This window comes from Mustela nivalis (genome assembly GCF_964662115.1).
Source record: "Mustela nivalis genome assembly, chromosome: 3".
Lineage (NCBI taxonomy): Eukaryota > Metazoa > Chordata > Mammalia > Carnivora > Mustelidae > Mustela > Mustela nivalis.
This window is the reverse complement of record NC_139022.1, coordinates 91,675,237-91,695,260: the sequence shown is the minus strand read 5'-3', so window position 1 is coordinate 91,695,260 and position 20,024 is coordinate 91,675,237. Positions and strand designations below refer to the sequence as shown.

The 20,024-nt window shown below is 43.3% G+C and overlaps 1 protein-coding gene across 2 annotated transcripts in view; it reads left to right on the top strand.

The window, feature by feature from the left end:
• The window catches only part of NDUFAF2 (NADH:ubiquinone oxidoreductase complex assembly factor 2), a 357,071-nt gene extending 337,968 nt beyond the window's left edge, over positions 1–19,103 (top strand). For both annotated transcript variants that reach the window (XR_014310371.1, XR_014310372.1), the window contains 2 exons: positions 5,889–5,970; positions 16,653–19,103. The gene's annotated coding sequence lies outside the window, so the exon portion shown is untranslated. The remainder of the gene's footprint in view (positions 1–5,888; positions 5,971–16,652) is intronic.
• Positions 19,104–20,024: the final 921 nt, after the last annotated feature.

The following is a 20,024-nucleotide window of genomic DNA, read 5'->3' as shown; positions in this document are numbered from 1 at the left end:
AAAGCACAGCATTTTACCAAATGGAGACAAAGACAGTGATAGGGTTCACCAAAGGGAATGAAAGTCCTAAGACCAGGCAGTGACCCATCTAACGCCAACCATGGAGACAGGAATTAGGGGCAAGAGGGTTCAAAGCAAAACAGAACTGAAAATCTCAAGAATACCAGGAACTGGACCGTATCTGGCCAAGGACTTTTTCCTTTTGCTTTGTTTCATCTTTTTATTTTTCTTTAAAAATTTCTTGGGAAGAATCACCACTAAAGTGGAATGCCAGTGCTTAATCTTTGTAGGTATATTTGTGGGAGTAATAATTTACTCCTAACTGTGTGTGTCATTCTGTTATATGGATTCAGTTCTCAGCTCATCCTTTTGTTATCTTCTTAAAAGAAGCCAGGAAACATGGGGTGCCTGGGTGGCTCAGTGGGTTAAAGCCTCTGCCTTCGGCTCAGGTCATGATCCCAGGGTCCTGGAATTGAGCCCCTGCATCGGGCTCTCTGCTCAGCGGGGAGCCTGCTTCCTCCTCTCTCTCTGCCTGCCTCTCTGCCTACTTGTAATCTCTGCCTGTCAAATAAATAAATAAAATCTTAAAAAAAAAAAAAAAAAAAGAAGCCAGGAAACAGGGGCGCCTGGGTGGCTCTGTCGTGTGCGTTGGGCTCAGGTCATGATCCCAGAATCCTGGGATTGAGCCTGAGCCCCGCATCAGGCTTCCTGCTACGGGGAAGCCTGCTTCACTCTCTTCCATTCCCCTGCTTGCGTTCCTTCTTTCGCTGTGTCTCTGTCAAATAAATAAAATCTTAAAAAGAAAAAAAAAAGCCAGAAAACAGCCCCCCAAATCCTAAGATATTATTAAAGAGAAGTCCCTGGACCAAAGGGTCCCCTCGTGAAGGCAGCCCTGAGCGGGCAGACCCCAGGTTAAAGCTCCCTTACCAGAGATGCGCTCTACTCACACCCAGCCTCTATCTGTGCCAAGGTTGGACAAAGGCCTCAGCCCTGAGCCTTTGTTTTCATTGTCCTGAGACCCAGCTCTTTTCTCCTTTGTCTTAAGAGTAGGCCAGGGTGGGAGCGTCAGAAGGACTGACATCAGAGAGGATCCTAGCAAAAAATGTTACAAATTTAGGGTAATTTCCCCTATTTATCTCACCCTAAAAAGGAGAAGAAAAAAAACTTCTTTTGTCAAAATAAAAAACATGTGAAAAGTGCAAGTTTGTTGTTGTTTTGAAGATTTTGAACAGACGAGTGTTTTCCTTGGTACTGAGTTTCAAAATCAACACACTGACACCTGCCCGAGAAAGGAAAAACGAAGTCAGCTCTGTCATCATCCTTCCCCAGCAGCGCTCCAACGCGAAATGAAAAGCATCTCCTTGGCCCCTGCTGCCCCCAAACTAAGCTCTGCACAATGCTCCAGGACCCGCCCTGGCCACCCTCGGCCACCCTCGTCAGCCCAGGTGTCAGGAGGGGAAGGAGGAAAGGTCACGTTGTTTGTACATTTGGTCGTCTCACTACTGCTACTGTGCTGGTGACATTGTTTTTCTGAGAGCTTGTTGTTCGTCGGGCTTTTAAAAACTTAAATTATGTTTCCTTTTTTTCTTCTTCTTCTATTTCCTGAAGGGTAAGAGAGAAGCAAACTTCCCGCAGCGGTGACTGTCACGGATTTTTCCTCTGCTGTACAACTGAGGGGCTGCAAGGCAGTTCTAAAACGTGTGATATAATTATAAACGTATCTGGAAATATTTTTTAAATAAAAATTTTTAAAAAGTCAAGAGTGGGGCTGGGTCACAGCCAAGTCTCCAGAAGGGAGATGTGTATTCTGGAGGGGGGCATTAGCTCCCCGCCAGAGGTGGTTTTAAAGTAATTTAGGGTCAAGTGGAAACTGATTATACTTGCCTTCTGTATCTGATTATAGTGACCTTGGTTTTTGGTTTTAGAGAGGCTGGGTTCTAGCTTGCCGGGAAGCTGATCTGAGAGGCTCCAGACTTGAAACGTACTCCTGTTTCGTAGCGTCTCAGATGAATGCTGACCTGGCTGGTATTTAAGGAACAGCTTCGTGTTTGTCCGTTGTCGCTGCCTCCACACTCACCTTGACTTCCTCCTGCTTCCTTCCCTTTGTGTTGCCTCAGTCTCTAGCCGCAACACTTGCAGGCAGTGGAGGAGACTGCCCCAGGGACCCTGGGAGGATGGGGAAGTCATTAGTATGACGAAACTTGCCCTTCCCAGGTTCCGTCCACCATCTTTCTATTCTCTTGCTATTCTGTCCTTTCTCTTCCAGGCTAGATGGAACACTTCTTTTGTGGCTTTAAGTCGGGGATAGGGAAGGGGTGTTTGGTCAAAGGGCATCGAGATGGGAACAGGAGAATCAAGGAGAGGAAACAAGGGGTGTAGAGATAAGGAAATCAGAGCTAGAAAAAGAGAAATAAATAGAAACAAAGACGATGAATAATACCTGATACAAAAAAGGGAGCAATGTGATAAAGAAGTGAGACGTAGAGATAGTCCTGCAGAGAGAAACAATTCAAAAATAGAAAAAATGTGAGAAACCTGAACACAAACAAACTTAGAAGCCCACGCAGGAAAGGAAAGAACCAAATGGAAGTAAGAAATAGAGTCCCAAACAGGAAGGACGTCTGAATGAGAAATGCAATTGAGGGAAGGAACAGAGAAGCTTTTGTGGCGTGTTTGTAGACCAGAGGGAGAACGACAGAACAGAGGGAATCCAGGAGTGTTTATTCCTTGCACCTAGCAAACAAAAATTCATTATTTTTTAATCACGGAAGAAATAGCTCTAAGAGCACCGGGCCTTTCATGCTATCAGTCTGTCTCTCACTCATCTAAATCCCTCAGGACTCCTTCAGAAGTGTGAGGAAATCCAGCACGAGGAAAACCACATTTCTACCCAGATGACTTTTATATAAAGTTTATTTTAGAGAGATAAGTTCTCACAGTCCTTCAAGCTGAGTTCCCTGTCCCGGGTGGTAAAAGATCTTGAGCTTTTTAGTGCCTATAAATCCCAGGGTAAGCGACAAAAAATATCTTGGTTCCTGGGGAACCTGGGTGGCTCAGTTGCTTAAGCTTTGCCTTCTACTTAGGTCATGATCCTAGAGTCCTGGGATAGGGCACTGCATTGGGCTCCCTGCTCAGCAGGGAGTCTGCTTCTCTAACTGCCTTTCTGCCAGCCTCTCTCCTGCTTGTGTGCTCTCTCTCTCTCAAATAAATAAAATCTTAAAAAAAAAAAAAACCAAAAACTTGGTTCCCAAAAATCTGGATAAAAAAATGAAATAATTATTTGCATGACTCTCATTTCAAAAGACTGCCTTACTGTTAATAAGTTAAAAGTTGTCTTCTAAGTTTAAATAATTTAACAACTGGAGTAATGAAAAAGTGTAAGTAAAGCATAAACAGATAAACGCAACACATACTCAGGAGAAGTGAAGATCAGTTATTGCATTACTGCGAACTGCTGTTACTAAACATTATGATAAATTACCAAAAAGATGTTTCTTCGCCTCCTTCTATAATTTTAGGTTATTAATTTTATTCGTATACGAGTGACTCTTACCTCGTGTGCCTCCCTTGCCCTATTTCTCTAATGAGGAAACAGAAGAAAGTAGGCAGTAGATAAAATACTCCAATTGGAACTGAAGCAAATGAGAAAAGATATCAGAAACAAATAACATTATTAGCTTTTAGCCCCATAATAAGCTCTTATTTATTTAGACCCTATTAATTTGGAATTTATAATAACTTGATTGGGATCTGGGCAGAAATTTTCCTTCATTTAGCAAACTCTGTCTTCCTAAGTAGTACAGAAGAGTGATGTAAATGAGCTTACAAGGGGAATGTTTGAAATACATCTTAGAGCACTTCAGGCAATCTCATATATGAATAATTAATATAAGAATACATATCATCCTTATCCAATAATTATCTGGTAATTCAAAGGAATTTGTTAGGTCACCCTGTAGAGGAGGGAGCTATGGGTTTATCACTGAATAGCTCTGTGACCATAGGCAAGGCACCTAGCTTCTTCCAGGCCTTGTTTTTCTTGCCTGTAACATGAAGCTGATAATATCATGTCTGCCTAGTTCAGGGGCTTCTTAGGAACGTGAAATAAGACAATGGGTGGAACCCATTTTGAAATTCATATGGTATTACGAAAATCTGTGTTATTTAAAATGAACTTACAATTCATACTTTTAACTAATTCAGTCTGACCTTCTTCTGTCCAGCTGTGTACAGCAGTGAGGTTTTTATGTTTTATGTGGCTTCAGTGAAAGGAAATTCCCCAGTGAAATGTTGTGTTTGTGTGTATACACACACACACACACACACACACACACACACACACACACACACACACGGATATAAATACTTACCCTCTTTCTATGCCTCCTATCCCCAAAAGATCTTTGGAATCATTTTTGGTATTCTGAGTACACTAAATGTACATAACAGCTTACGACTGCAGAAGCTTGTGTGGACTTGAAGGGGTCTAAGCATTGGAGTCAAATTCATGATCTTCCATCTAGATGAGTTAGCTTAAACAGTGATCTCCTTCAGCCCCAGTTTCATTGTGTCTGAATAAAAATAAAAATACTAAATGGACAGAACTTTTGTAAAGACTAGGGGAGATCATGTACATAGCATAGTGCTTTAGAGATGATGATGATTAATATGAAAGATAAATTGCCTTGAGAAAATACTCGGAACTTGTCCCTTTGAATCTCCCGCTCCTAGTACAACTTAGCTCCCAAAATATGAAGCCAAGTGGAGTACTAATCACAGTGTCTGGTACAGTTTTATTTTTGTTTTTCACACATAGAAAACCTATATTGCTGTTGGTGAAATGTATGTCGCAAAGTATCAAAATGATGTTTCCTCAATTTTAAGACACTTGCTTTTTCACGTTTGAATGTTTTGGAAATCAGAATGAGCTTTAGAATCACTGTCAAAATAAACACATCAACTGCTAGGTATAGGAGTCTCTAAAAGCAATTGTCATTTGCTTGTGATGGGTAAATGCAGACAGCTCTTTCAGAATAAAGAATTTTCAGAGCCAGGGAGTATTGGTGTTTCTGCTTCACTCAGCTGCAAAACATCTATCTGTCAGTTTTTCAAGAGAAGTTGTTGAACTTCCTGCAAGATATAATCAATTAAAAAAATTTTTTTTTAAGGTTCTAAGCCAGGTGCCCTAAAGGTCAAACTCATAGGCAGTTTTCAGAAATGGTCACCTCTGCTTGGCAACTGCCAGTGTTCCAGTGAATCCAAGGAATCTGTAAATATGAGTGAGGATGGTGGGTAATTATGTGAATGAAATGTGTGCTGTTTGTTGGTATATATATATATATATATATTTTTTTTTTTTCTGTGTTGCATTTCTGGTTTTCTCTCTCTGATTAAAATTGTCATTTTAATTAGATAAAGGAATATTTCTTTTTTTTTTAAATTTTATTTATTTATCAGAGAGAGAGAGGGGGAGAGAGCGAGCACAGGCAGACAAAATGGCAGGCAGAGGCAGAGGGAGAAGCAGGCTCCCTGCTGAGCAAGGAGCCTGATGTGGGACTCGATCCCAGGACGCTGGGATCATGACCTGAGCCGAAGGCAGCTGCTTAACCAACTGAGCCATCCAGGCGTCCCCAAGGAATCTTTCTTCTAATTGACAGACTCAGCAGAGAAATTTCTTGCTTTTAAAGTCATGGGTTTACATAATTAAATTTATATTTGAGATGTCTGCACTTTTACCGTATGCATGTTACATACTTCAATACAACGTTTAAAAAGTACAGAAAGATGTTCCTGTGTATTTAGCTTGAATAACTGAGGATGTATCAAAATGTACCAGTTATAGCTTTTGAACTAGAAGGTATAATTTAAGTTTATTTATTTTTTTTTAGTAATCTCTACAGCTGACATGGTGAGAACTCATGACCCCGAGATCTACTCTACTGAGTGGGCCAGCCAGGTGCCCCTGAACTAGTAAGTATAATTAACCATTTATAGAACATACCTTCCTGGCTAAATCTTGGGCACTTTACACATGTTATTTAATAATAATAATAATAATGCTAATATTTATTAAGCATTTTACTCTGTGCCAGGTACTTATCTGCAAAGGGGCATACCAACATCTCATTTAATTTTTTTAAAAGATTTTATTTATTTACTTGACAGAGAGAGATCACAAGTGGGCAGAGAAGCAGGCAGGGGTGGCGGAGCAGGCTCCCTGCTAAGCAGAGAGCCCAAAAGGGGCTCAGTCCCAGGACCCTGGGATCATGATCCAAGCCGAAGGCAGAAGCTTTAACCCACTGAGTCACCCAGGCACGCCTCATTTAATTTTTAAAAGACCTTATGAAGAAATGTTTATAGAAGACACATATAAGTTAGTTATTATATGAGAACACACAGTGGGAATATGATCAGGGAAAAATGAGAATCTGGGCAGTGTGACTCCAAAGGCTTGCATTTATGTACTTTTTCACAGTCACACTCAAAAATATACACAGTAGGTTCCATTGTCCTTACTTCACAGATGAGCATTCTAAAACACAGAGAGGTTAAGTACTATGACTGTATCACACAGCCTGTACCTAGAAGAGCTGAGATTCGTACTTGGCCATATCTCCAAAGACACTCTTAGCTCCTCTATCACAGACAAGGTAATGCCTTTCCTGGGGAGGACGTGTTCTTTAGACATAGCTTTCTTTTACATCATTATCACAGTGCAGCCTAAGAATAAGAATAGGTTGGGGCAGAGGGGAAGGGGAGAGAACCAGAGGAACAGCTCTTAGAACTTGAGAGGAGTTGCTACTGACCTCCGTAGTCCTGGCACTCCGCAAATTGGAATTTTCCTCTTGCAGTAACCTTCTTTGGGTACAGTTGCTAATTAAATTTAGTTCACATCCATTGGGATATTATGCCATCAAGTCTCTCTAACTTGGCAATATATTTTCCATTCTGCCCCTCCCCTTCCTCATTTGCCCCTGTATACCTACCCCCCCCCCTTGAAAGAGAAAAGAAAACCAGAAAGTAATAAAGGACTTTACGAAGTATATTCCTCAAGCTTGGAAGCCCCACACAGGCAGTCCCTGTTGTCCTGCTCAAAGAGGGACCCACCAGGGGAAAGACAAGCTGTGCTCCTTGATGCCAGCCTGGAAGGTGAGGCCTCTTTGAGCTTCCTCTGTGACTTACCCTTTGTAAATTAGTTCTAAGCCTTTGAGATTCCAACTATACCAATTTTAAAAATGCTAGTTTAAACAACAATTTATTTTGGGCCATTTCAGTTGGCTGCACTTTCTTTATTAGTAACCAAAAATTATGATTGGAGTCACCTCCTCTACCCGTGGAAAAAAACCTTCATTTCTCCCCACCCTGAGGACATTTATAATAATGAGTTGGGACTTGCAGTGGAGAGAGAGCATTGAAAATCAAAGTACTATTTTGGCATTTTTAGCATTTTGGAAAGCATGCAGTACTTGTAGCTTAAGAATTTTCTAAATGTTGGGTTCTTGAGACAAAGGGGAAGCAGATATTGGAACAGTTTAACAAAATTGTCAATCTTTTGGAGGAGTTAACCGACTAGAATAATTTGCCAGTAGGAGCATCTTCTCCTTTCTGTGCGGTTCAGTCTTCATAAATGTCCGTTACAGTAGTGCGTATTACGAAGAAAGGTGATCCTTTCAGATCAGCATCAACCTAAACAATAAAAAAAGTTTCAGTGAGACCTCTCATTAACAAGATTTATGAAGTAAAAGGTTTTTTAAAAATTCCACAGTCCAGGGGCGCCTGGGTGGCTCAGTGGGTTAAAGCCTCTGCCTTCGGCTCAGGTCATGATCCCGGGGTCCTGGGATCGAGCCCCACATCGGGTTCTCTGCTCAGGGGAGAGCCTGCTTCCTCCTCTCTCTCTGCCTGCCTCTCTGCCTACTTGTGATCTCTGTCTGTCAAATAAATAAATTAAAAAAAAAAAATTCCACAGTCCACCTGTTTCGAATGCTTATCCTTTTATTTTTTTTTATTTTAAAGATTTTATTTATTTATTTGACAGAGAGAAATCACAAGTAGATGGAGAGGCAGGCAGAGAGAGAGGGAAGCAGTCTCCCCGCCGAGCAGAGAGCCCGATATGGGACTCGATCCCAGGACCCTGAGATCATGACCCGAGCCGAAGGCAGCAGCTTAACCCACTGAGCCACCCAGGCGCCCCAAATGCTTGTCCTTTTAAACAGTGGGTTGAGGGGTGGGTCATTTTTTTTTTCTTTGTTCTCAATTTCCTTTTCAGTTGCTACATAGTGACATGGTTAGTACCTTCAGCCATCAAGAGGGTCAAAAAAGAAAATAACACGCCCCTCTGGATTCTAGAAACGGGTCTGCACTCCAGCATCTGTTAGCTCGAAGTCAAAGCCCCATGAATGCTGGGATTCCAAGCTTAAACCTCCACTCACAGGGTGCCTGGGTAGCTCAGTGGGTTAAGCCTCTGCTTTCGGCTCAGGTCATGATCTCAGGGTCCTGGAATTGAGCCCCACATTGGGCTCTCTGCTCAGCGGGGAGCCTGCTTTTTCCTCTCTCTGCCTGCCTCTCTGCCTACTTGTGATCTCTATCTGTCAAATAAATAAAATGTTTAAAAAAATTAAAATAAAATAAAATAAAGCCTCTGCCTTTGGCTCAGGTCATGATCCCAGGGTCCTGGGATGGATCCCCGGATCGGTCTCTCTGCTCAGCAGGGAGCCTGCTTCCCCACCCCCACCCCCACCTCCCTCTCTGCCTACTTGTAATCTCTGCCTGTCAAATAAATAAATAAAATCTTTAAAAAAACAACAACAAACCTCCACTCACAAGCAAAAGGGTTAGATAGGAGGTGGGGGCAAGAAATTATTTTTAATTAAAGAAGTGGAATCTAAAAGCAATGGCTATGAAAGTTTAGCTGAAAAATGCTAGCCTTTCCAATGCATTTGAATATTAGGAACCAAGATGTGAATGTCCCTTTTCATAATTATTGCAGTGGGTGGAGCCATCGTCCACCCAGGGCACATCCTTCATCTGGTCACCAGACAAGAGAGGCTCACTCAGGTGGCTCAGGAAAAGTGTCTGTTTAATAAGGTGGGTCTGTTTGTGAAACCCTGGGATGGGTCCGAGTTTCCTGGGGCAGAACTCTTAGGTAGGACTCAGGAAAACCAGAATCTGAACAACGTCAAATACTTGCCAGTCAGTCGGGGCCTCCCCGGCCACAGCTGCACTGATGGGGCACCAGCAGGACTTCCGATGCTGGAGCCTAATGCTGGGCTTACGAGTTTCCATGTTAGCGCCAAGTTCAAATGCCTGTTTTGCCACTTACTTGTCGTGTGATTTAGGGAGATTCATTTAGCAGCCCTAAGCCTCACTTTTGTCATCTGTAAAATGGGGATAGTAATGGTCAGTCTCTTGCAGGGTTGTTTAAGGGCCAATGTATGTAAAGCCTTTTAGCACAGCACCTGGCACATCCCATGTGCTAATAAATTATTGAAATGTGTTTTTATCCTTTTATTACTTAGGCCATTTTTAGCTGCATGATTTGAATGTTGTGATGACACCTTACAAAACAATGCACACAACTTTGAGGTTTCATGAGTAGCCGGAAGCTCGAAGTTCGGCGCCAGGAAAGGGGATTTGCTAGGTCTTCCATTTCCTTTTCCATAACTTGGCCCCTCTGCACTCCCCAGGCTCTGAACTCCCATCTGTGGAACTCTGAAAAATGCAAAAGGGTGGGGGGGAGACAGCTACCAGCTGAGGAAGCTGGTCCCACCCACCCTCCATCCTCAGCCTCCCCAGTCCTCTGCTGTGTGAGCCTCGGGCCCAGGACTATGTGTGCACAAAGAAAGCCGCTATCACTGGACCTATGAAGGCACCCAGTTAGGGGTAGGCAGCATCAAGAGTGGTGTCCAGAAGGACAGTGTCCAGCAGAGCTGACACGGGTTGGCTCATTCGGAGTCTGGACTTTAGATCAAGTAGGAGAAACTGGTTCCCAGAGTAAAACCCAAGATCCAGCAAGGAGGCCCCTAAGTCCATTCCTGGAGCTTATTCAGGCTTTCCAAGCTTCTCCCACCTTCCCACAGGGAACTCAAAGAATAGGGCCTTCCTTCCTTCCTACTCTGACCGAAGGCCTGTTGGTCAGCAATGGCCTCAGGGAATTGTAAACCTGTAGGAGAAAGACATTACAGGCCAGGGCTGCAAACAGGCAGTTCAGTGAAAATCTATTCAATTGGAGGAGGCCTGCAGAGCTCTGTACTCAGCTCCGGAAGCAGCGTGGGAGGAGCCTGGCGGCTGCCCTGCACACCAACCCTCCTCAGCTCTTTTCTCTCTTCTGTGAAGCCTACTTCAAATCTTCTCCATTCTTAAAAATCAATAGGGAAAAGACCAACTACCTGGTAGAAAAATAGGCAAGGACATTACATTAGTCAGCGTTCTCCAAAGAAACAGAACAATAGGATCTATATAGACAAATAGATTTATTATGAGGAATTCGTTGCGTGATTATGGAGACTGAGAAGTCTTGAGATATGTTGTCTAAGCTGGAGACACAGGAAATCCAGTGGCGTAATTCAGCCAAATATGAAGGCCTGAGAACCTGGGGGAGAATGTGGGGGAGTGGCTGATGGTGTAAATCTCAGTCCCGGGACGGGAGAAGATGACACACGTCAGCTCTGGCAGTGAGGCAATACAAACCCGCAGGCGAGTTCCTCCTTCCTCTGCGAGTTTTGTTCTATTTAGGCCCTCACGGTATTAGATGATGACCACTCAAATTGGGGAAGACAATCTACATTACTTAGCCTACCAATTCCAATGCTAATCTCATGTGGCAACACCCTTGCAGACACACCCAGAAGTAAGGCTTCGTCTAGGACCCTGTGGCCATTCACCTTAATCAGTAGTAAAATGAATCGTCTGGGACGTGAAGAGAGTGCAAGTTCACAGCTACACATTTTCCCTAGTAGACACTCTCCCATGGGCAAAAGAAATAGACTAAAGAAGGTATCCTTCATAGTGGGGTGGATTTAGTGAATATTTTTATTTTGGCCAATCTGATAGGTAAAAAAAATGAAATCCTGTTTTACTCTGGATTTTTTTAACTGTGAGGAAAAGAGTAAGTTCATTCTTAACAGATATTCTTGCCTTGTACTAACAGAGAAATAGAAACCTCAGTGAGAACATCTTCAACCCATCCCCACAACCAAGCCTGTGCTCTTTCCTCTCCCACACTTGCCTTTCTACTTTCTTTACCTTCCCCAGTCTCTGGATGCCGTCCCCAGCATCCCCTAGGACTTTGCCTCTCTTTGTTGAGCTCTCAGCCCCTTGTCCCTCCTGAATTTTTAGCATTGATATTTAAATTAGCCAAAGTCTCCCAGATCTAAAACTACCACCCAGCAGCTGCCCCAGACCCTCTTTTCCTCTTTTTCATTAAACTTCTTGAAAGAGGTGTCTACCCTGCCTCTATTACCAGCTCCTCTCCCTATGTTTGCTCTGCAGTCTGCCTTCTGTCTCTACCACCCTCCTTGAACTTGCCCCTCCAAAATCACAGTGACTTTCATGTTGCTGAAATCACTGGACACCTCTTCTTGAACATTCTCATCTGCTCCTTCAGCTAGCTTCAGTTACCATGTCTCTATATCTAGTCTAGATCCCTCAATAGCTAACTAGCTAATGAAGTAACTGACTTGCAGGTAGAAACCTGTCTGATACCACCCCATACCCCCATCCCTTCCCCTACCCTGAGCTCTCTCTCTCACTGGACAACTCTGTCGTCCATGCACTTGGCCAAGCTACAGACTTGGGAGTTGACCTGTCACCTTACCCCTCCCCTGCTTCCCTATGGCCAACCTTGCAGTTATCCTTCGAATCTTCCCCTCAGCTACTATCCCACTTAAAGCCACCATTTTCTCTGGGTCATTACATCTTCTCCTCATTCGATTCTCCACACTCCCTGCTGTAACACTTTCAAGGGTTTCCCCCTACCCTCATGCTAAATTCCAGATTCCTTAACATGATTACAAGACCCTTTGGGACCTGGTCTCATTCACCAACCCCGCTCTTGCCTTCTAAGACCCAGCCCTATTGGACTTCATAGTTTTTTAAAACCCACCATTCTTGCTTACTCTGAGTCTTTGACTATGGCATTCCCTCTGCCTCTTTCCTTGTTCTCTTCTGTGGGATAACTTCTACTCATCCTTCAGGTCTTGGCTTACAGCTCTCTTCCTCCAGGAACTCCAAATTTGATTGTTTCTTTAGTCCAATTCTTCCAATAAGATTGAAATTTAAGATGGAATTTATCACACACACACACACACACACACACACACACACCCGCAGTGTATCACTATGACCCCTACCACAGTCTCTGGTACTAGTAAGTGCCCAGGAACCATTGCAGGAACAGTTGAATGCGTGATCAACCCCCACTTCCCAAAGCATTTTAACAAAGAACCCTAAATAGAGTTTTGCTGCTTTTGTGGAATCATTAGGGGCGAGAGAGTTTAGCCAGAGGTACCCTACAGAGTTAGAATTGTAATTCTAACTAATTTGTTAGAACTGTTGTCTGGTGATAGATTTCAGAATTTATGGTAATTTTGCCATACTGCATCCCCTCATCTTTCTTTTAAAAACTCTGTGTGTGTGTGTGTGTGTAAATGCACATATGTGTATCAGAGAACAGCTCTGCCAAGTTGGTTTGTGTAGTCCAGTAGTCTGAACTAAAAATCTGTGAGAAGATTGTGTTTTAGCAAGTTTTCCAAAAATAATCTTGAGGCAAGAGAGTAGGAACTGTGTATTTAAAAATGTAGTTTAGTGGCAGCTGTACATAAGAACAGATCGTATTGCTTAAATTTTAACAGAAAGATACCCGAAGTGCACTGTTGAGATAAGACAGTGTACACGTTCAGAGGCTCAAAGATGACCAGTGTCAGAATTAGGAGTGTCAATCTTTGGCAGAAGACAAAGTGTCTGGAAGCTAGAAGACATGCCTGTTTGCTCAGATTAATTCTGAGAAGGGGGGATGGAATCAAGGAGCATAGGATTCCAAGCAAAATTCAGAAAGAATTTCTAGGAATGCAGTCTGAGTGAAAGCAAACCTTTTAGCAACTGAAAGAATTTAAATACCAGGTGGAATAAATGAAGGAAAATGGTGGAAAGGAAGGAAATGGTGGAGGCCTAGCTTTTAAAAGAGAACCAAAGTAGTTCAGTCTTAACAGACCACACGGAATTCTTAATAAGAGGAAAAGAAGGCAAGAGATCATGAATGCTCACACTGGGTTTCCAGAACTGTAAGGAGGGCCCCACAATCCGCCCAAGCTCCCCACCTCCAATCGGGCCCCTCAGGAGCCCCCTCTGCTGGAACCCTTCTCACCTTACCCACACATAAAGCTGGGATTCTCTTCACTTCAAACACCCGCCTGAGTCTTTTCAGTTCTTGCCACTTAATAGCTGTAGGGCCTGTTCGTCCACAGCCACTAGCCAGGTACAAGCCCTCTGCTACTGCCTGGCCTCCAGCCTGGCCTCAGGACAGGAAGGAGTGTCTGTGCTGTCGGAACTGAGTGCTGAGCCATGGGATCTGGAGATGGACCGCCTGGTCACAGCCTGGTTCCGGGACTTTCTAGCTAACCAATGCCAGCCCAATTTTTCTGTGTCTTAATCTCCTCTTCTGTGAAAAGTGGGGATAGTAGCATCTGGCCCATAGAGCTGTGTGAGGATTAGATGAGCTGTGTATAACGTTCATAGACCAATACTTGGTCCGTAGTAAAACATGTTCCATAAACATTAGCTACCATGATTCCTTATTTCCTTATTCCCTCGCTTCCTTTCTTGACTCATTTCAACCTGGAGCAATCATCTTCAAATAAACTCTGACCCTTCAACTTACTGCTGAAAACACTTGGAGAAATTCCCCATGGCTTGTAGGGAAATCCTAAATGCTGAAAGAGGCCTACAGACCCTTTGTCCCTCTCCAGCCCCATCCTGTACCCCATCCCCCTGTTCTCAGAGCTCCAGACACTCTGACCTTCTTTCAGTTCTTCAAACCCTTGCAGCTTCCTCTCACCTCAGGGCCTCTGCACAAGCTGCTTCCTCTGCCCGGAATGCCGACTCATCCTTCCCGTCTCCGCGGGAGCCTCCCCACTTCCTCAGGGAGACCTTGCCCGGCCCGGCCTTCTTAACTGGGTCAGACCTCACTAGAGGCCCACGTTTTTCTCCTCCATAGTGCTTCTCAGGGACCCTCTCTGACACATTTTCATGTGGTAATTAGATTTACCTATCTCTCCTCCTGAGAGTGGAAGCTCTATGAAGGGAGAGACCATGTCTATTTTTCAATGACTCCAACTCTCAGAGCCTAGCACATCTCCTGAGAGTAACATGGTTGGTGCTCCATATCTTTAAGGTATGGAAGAGAGAGAGGGCGGGCGGGAGGAAAGGACAAGTCATGCCCCAGTGTCCTTGCCTCTTCTGGAGGCCACCCTGCCCTGAGGGTTTGTGGTGGTTGCGAAGAACCTCTTCCTTCCACTGCCCACCACCTTTGATCCATTTCTGTGCTTCATTCTCAATGAAATTCCAGTGTTTGTTCTTAGAAAAAATAGTCCAAACATTGGTATTTGAAAATGTGAACCTCGAATGCAATTTGTAGCCTATTTTTTCTCATACAGATATTTTGTGGCTCCAAGAAAGGGCAAGGTCATCAGTGTGATCCAATGGGATTCCCTGACCAGCCTGCCAGCTTGTTCCCTGGTGTTTCTGACACAAAAGGGAGCCACAGCATGAGCTCTGGCCCAAGCAGAAGGTAGTGGAAAGAAGAGTGGAGAGAAAGGTCTTCCAGGTTCACCATTTCCACCACCTAGGGAAAGTACTAAAGAATGAGAGTAAGCATAAGCAAAAGGACTCAGTTCTCTGAACTAAAAGCAGAAGAGAGGGGGGCATTCCTCTCACCGCATGTGGGTGAGCATAGAGGAACTCCAGAGGACTCAGAGAACGAAGGAATGTCCGAGTGGAAAGGGGTGTTTTGCCCTCAACCCAACCCCATTCTTACCTGCATGAACCAGCTGAGGGCCAAAGAAGGGATAGGCCCTGCCTGAGCTGACACAGAGGCTTGGACTCTCCCGGGGGACTAGAGAGGGACCTGAGGTTTCTAGTGGTTTGTGCTTTGAGTTCTTATCCAAAATGTAGGTACTTCACCCTGGTTAAATCCTTCCATAACAGTATGGAGTCGTTTTATCACCCCCATTTTACAGATAAAAACACTGAAGCTCAGGAAGGCCTGGCACAAAGATGAAAGCTGTTCGGTGGGAACATTCTGAGGTTAACACTGCCAAGTATCCTTGGCCTTGACTCTGCACTTGATCAGCCTTGTCTGCAGGGGGACCACAGGCTCTGTTTCACCCGGGTCAGTCCTGGTTTACATCTGTGGTCGCTCTATCTGTAGGAACAGCACCTCCTTTTGTTCTCAAAACATGCCCCAGCTGGGATAATACATTTATTGGGTGATCACTCTAGTGTCTACAAAACCTGCTCATGGAGTGGTTGCAAGGATTCAATGGGATTTTGCATGGAAAATGCATGGAATTTGGCACATACTGCTAAATAGATGCTAGCTAGCTGTTGTTACTATTACAGTTCCCATTAGGAAGGCATTGGAAGAGGGATCAGGAAGGAGTAAAGCCACGCTTTCTCACTAGATGCGCCCACCATCATGGTCTGCGAATGCCGCTCCCTGGAGTCATGCCGCTCCCTGGAGTCATGGCACCCCCCCCCCCCACCAGGCCATATGGAGGCACTTAGCTGGCCTTGTCCACCTCTCCGCCAGTCACATTCAATGCCTGGGTCTCCTTGGGTCCGGAAGGGGAAATGTTGTATTTTTTTTTTTTTTTTCTTTTACTCTAAAGTCTAGAGCCCAGATTCTGAGGAAGAGTCACACAGAGAATCCTACAGAGGATCCCCTCCCCCAACCCCAGTCTGTGCTTAATTAAGTGAGTGGCTTAAGGGACTTGCCTCCTCTTCACGATTAAGAGGTGGGTGTGAATATTTTCCTCTGGCCCCCTTAAATGTTCTTGATTACAGTAATAAAAATGCTAAGCTCTATTGCTTCTCGTCAGAGTAAAGGCGGCTGAAAACTCCTCATTCCCTGAAGAACCTAATTGTTGATTCTAGTGCGTCTAAACAGGTGTTCTTTAGATTGCTTTTTCTAATGCCTTTTCACTGGAAAGATCAATTTAAATGTTGCTTTGAGCTAATCAGTGATTGCTTCTGTATTCATCCAAATTTATATCTTTGCTTCTGTGTGCTAGATGAGACATTACTTTCAAAGTCTATAAACTTAAATAAGATAGGTGATTTTTAATTTAGCTCTTTGTCCTCTTCTGTCTTCCATATTTTATACAAAGTATGGGTATATTTCTTTTATTATTTAAAATCCTAGCTCAAAACTATATTTGAACTTCCTGAGTCATCTTTGGATGTCTTAGAGCGCCAAGTGTGGTATGTCCTATGCAGTGGGTAGTCAATAAATATTTGCGGAAAAGATAAATTAATACCTTAACCTGGATTGCAAACAAATTGGATTTGTTGTCTCTAGGTGTTTGAGTTCAGGAATTCTTTAAATATTGTCCGAACTTCCTTGTGTCTGCATCTGTGTTTATTCTATTCTCTCTGCCTAGAATTCCCTCAGTTTCATCTCTTGGAAATCTCACGTTTGTGCAAGGTTCTCAGCAAATGCCGCTGCTCCATGAAACCCACTTGCAGTCTCCAGCCAGCTCGCATGGAGTCAGTCTGAGAACAAAGGAAGTGGACACAGTGACACCTGTGATTTTCCAAACCCCACAGTCCTCTACGCCTTTCTTATCTCAGCCGATGGATAGCTGTGCCCTGCCTTTATTCACCCACTGTGAGCATGTGAACTTCTTAAGGTGAGACAGAGGGGGTGCTCTGCTGAACCACATGCGGAGACCAAGAAATAGTCATTGCTTTGTGAATTGCATGGTTCTTGTTTTAAAGAACGACATTCTAAAAGCAGAGTCTACCTGAATGGAGACATGATGAATATGGCTCTTCAACCAAGTCCTCAGAACATGGAGCTTGAGAACTTAGAAGCCATCGGTTGCTACTCTCTTTCACATGCGAAGAACCTCTGGTTCTGGGTGTCCTTGGTCTTGGTTCAGATAAGCTGGCTGGAAAAGACCAGAGTTCAGCCAGCAGATCTTCAGAATGCTCTGGAAGACATATCTGTGGGCATAACTTAACATGTGTCAGTTTATCCTTGAGTGTAAAGTGCACTTCGTGGTTGGATATGGTAACTGGCTAACTATTCATAGTTCCCCACTCCCTCCCGTTTACTGCCTGTTTCTAAGCAGCAAAGTTGTGGTTCAGTGACTTCTGTCTGGATAATATGAAAACAGGGCACCCAGCCAATTTTGATGAGCTAACTATTTCCCTAAATTATCATGCCTAAGCAAAGGGCCCCAAACCGGCTGTTCAACACTTATCATTGGATTTGGGGGATGGGCTACGCTCAGGCATATCATCAAATAGCTGAAATTTTACATTTAAGATCGTCAAGCAGTGAAAACTGGCATCCTTAGAAATGACTGACAGTTCCCCTGCCTCATTTCTGCTACACTGAATTAGGTAAAGGGGGAAAAAAAATCACCTTCACTCTTTTTACAGATTTCTTGCTGGAAACCCATGTGACAGGACTATAAATTTTCACCAGATTGATGGGAGAACGGACACTTCAAAGGTGCCTGAAAGACATTGCAAAAGGTCCCAATTAACAGAATGCAGCTAACACCTCAAAAAAAAAAAAAAAAAAAAAAAAAGAATAAATGTTGCAGTGGGAATGAATCTTGCTCGGAGTGCTGTGCTGTTGGCTGATTGCCTGGCAAGAGTGGTGGCCAGGACTTGCCAGCTGGCTGATCCGCACGCCTGTAAAGGATGCGGTCAGCTTACACCTTGGATTTTGATGGAAATCTTAAGAGATCGGCAGGCATTCTCCCTAGTAAAGTACCTTAGATCAGGTCATTGCTTTTGTTTCAGTTAAGAAAATGTCCTGATGGCCAGGATCAGAAGACCAAGTCGACACTCTGCTCCAAGGGAGAATCCATTACTGGATCAGAATAGATACATACCCTGAAGGAGACACAGGTTGTAATTGAAGGTGGCACACTCATCTACAAAATCCCCAAGTTAAACCAGTCATGCCACTGAAGCAAACCAACTGGCTCGCCAACAACCACACATCTTCCCCCAAGTTCCTCTCAACAACCAGTTTGTCAGACTCTCAACTCCAGAGCTACTGGTGTCCTAGCCTCTGGGGTTTACTCGTGGCTGTGAGGAGTTGTATTGCTAGTTTGTTCTGTGTAGATCTGAAGACAGAGATCAGGTGTAGCCCCCATGACAACGGCTAGCTTAGTACTTGTCACAGGGAGGCATTCAGTGAATGACAGAGGGGCCAAAGGAGCTTCCATTGTCCAGAGTCTACACTGAACATTTTAAAAACTGTTTGCAGAAATTGGCAAAATATCAGTCTCCCAAGTCTCCCAAATGGATTTATTTTTTGAAAGGTATTCAAAACTGACTTTAACATTTATTTTTTAAAAACTAGCACACAAAAATATGCAGAAAAAACAAACAAACAAACAAACAAAAACACAAAAGAAACACCCTGGGAAAGTTTGAAAGCCAAATTCGGACTGGGAAAAGCGTTTGCAAGACTGAAGATGTACATAACAAAGAGTCAATGTCCTTACTATAGAAGAGTGGACAAAGAACGTGATCTGGGAATTTACAAAATGAGAAGGGATCTTTCAACATATGAAAGCATTTTCAACCTTACTAGTAACCAAAGAATACAAATGGAACCAGATACCTCTTTCCATCTATAGATAGGGAAAATCTGTACTTTAAGATGGCTCACCAAATCAGCAAGGGAATTCCAGTCCCTGTCTCAAAGCCCTTCCAGGTTCTTCTTTCCTATCCCGTTTCCCGCGCGCCAAAAGTACCAGGTATGCAGAAGCAGAAGGGCATAAATTCCCCTCCCTGCTTGAGCTCGGGGCTCAGACCTTTGGAGAACAATGTCGTCTGAGCCCCGCGGTGTTAAATAAACCTCTGATCCTCCAAAGTCTCTGAGTGCTGCTTGGTTCTTCCACCAGGATCCAGTCCAGGTTCTGTAACACTATCATATAAAGAAAAACCTGAGTTGTACTAGATGGGTTATTTGACACTGTCATACACTACCCATGACAATGCAAAATAAAACCACCTTTCTGGAGGGCAAATTGTCGATATATATATTTATATTTATTTAAAGGTTTAACTCTATGACCTGCAGAAATTCATCCCAGTTGAATGAATAGATCCCAGGTAAATATGTAAAGATCTGTGTACAAGCAAACCCGAAAAGCCTAAATGTCGAACAACAGAAGATAAATCAAATGAGGTAAACTACCTCCATACCATCCTGTAGCCATTAAATTAGTAAAATTGGTGTCTATTAGTTCGAATTGAAAGATATTTATAACATATCAAGAAAAAAAAGCAGGCCACAGAAAAGTATGATCAAGTTTTTGAAAAACATATTTATACATATACACATCTGTTTATATTTACACACATACACACAAACAGGTTTACCTCTGCAAGACAGCTGTGATTTATGCCTTCCTCAGAGTCTTTTTCATATAAAAAGATTGATTGAGTTTAGCTCTGTGATAATAAATATGAGGGTTTTGTTCAAACAAATAAACCCTGTTTATTATTTATTTATTTATGTATGTATTAACTTCCAAGTCAAATATTTAAAATATTTAATATTAAACATTTCAAAGTATTAAATACTTGCACCAAATTTTTAAAACCAAAGCTTTAGTTCAGCCGACAGAGGTTTGGACATAGACAGGAGTTCACCAGAGGAGAACTGCAAATGCTTGCTGGATTAATGATGAGTGTACTAATGGTTTGTTTTTTTTTTCTCACCAGCGATCAGATGGGGTGAGGTTTTTAGAGTTAAGTTTTAGTGTGAAATGTGGCTATAT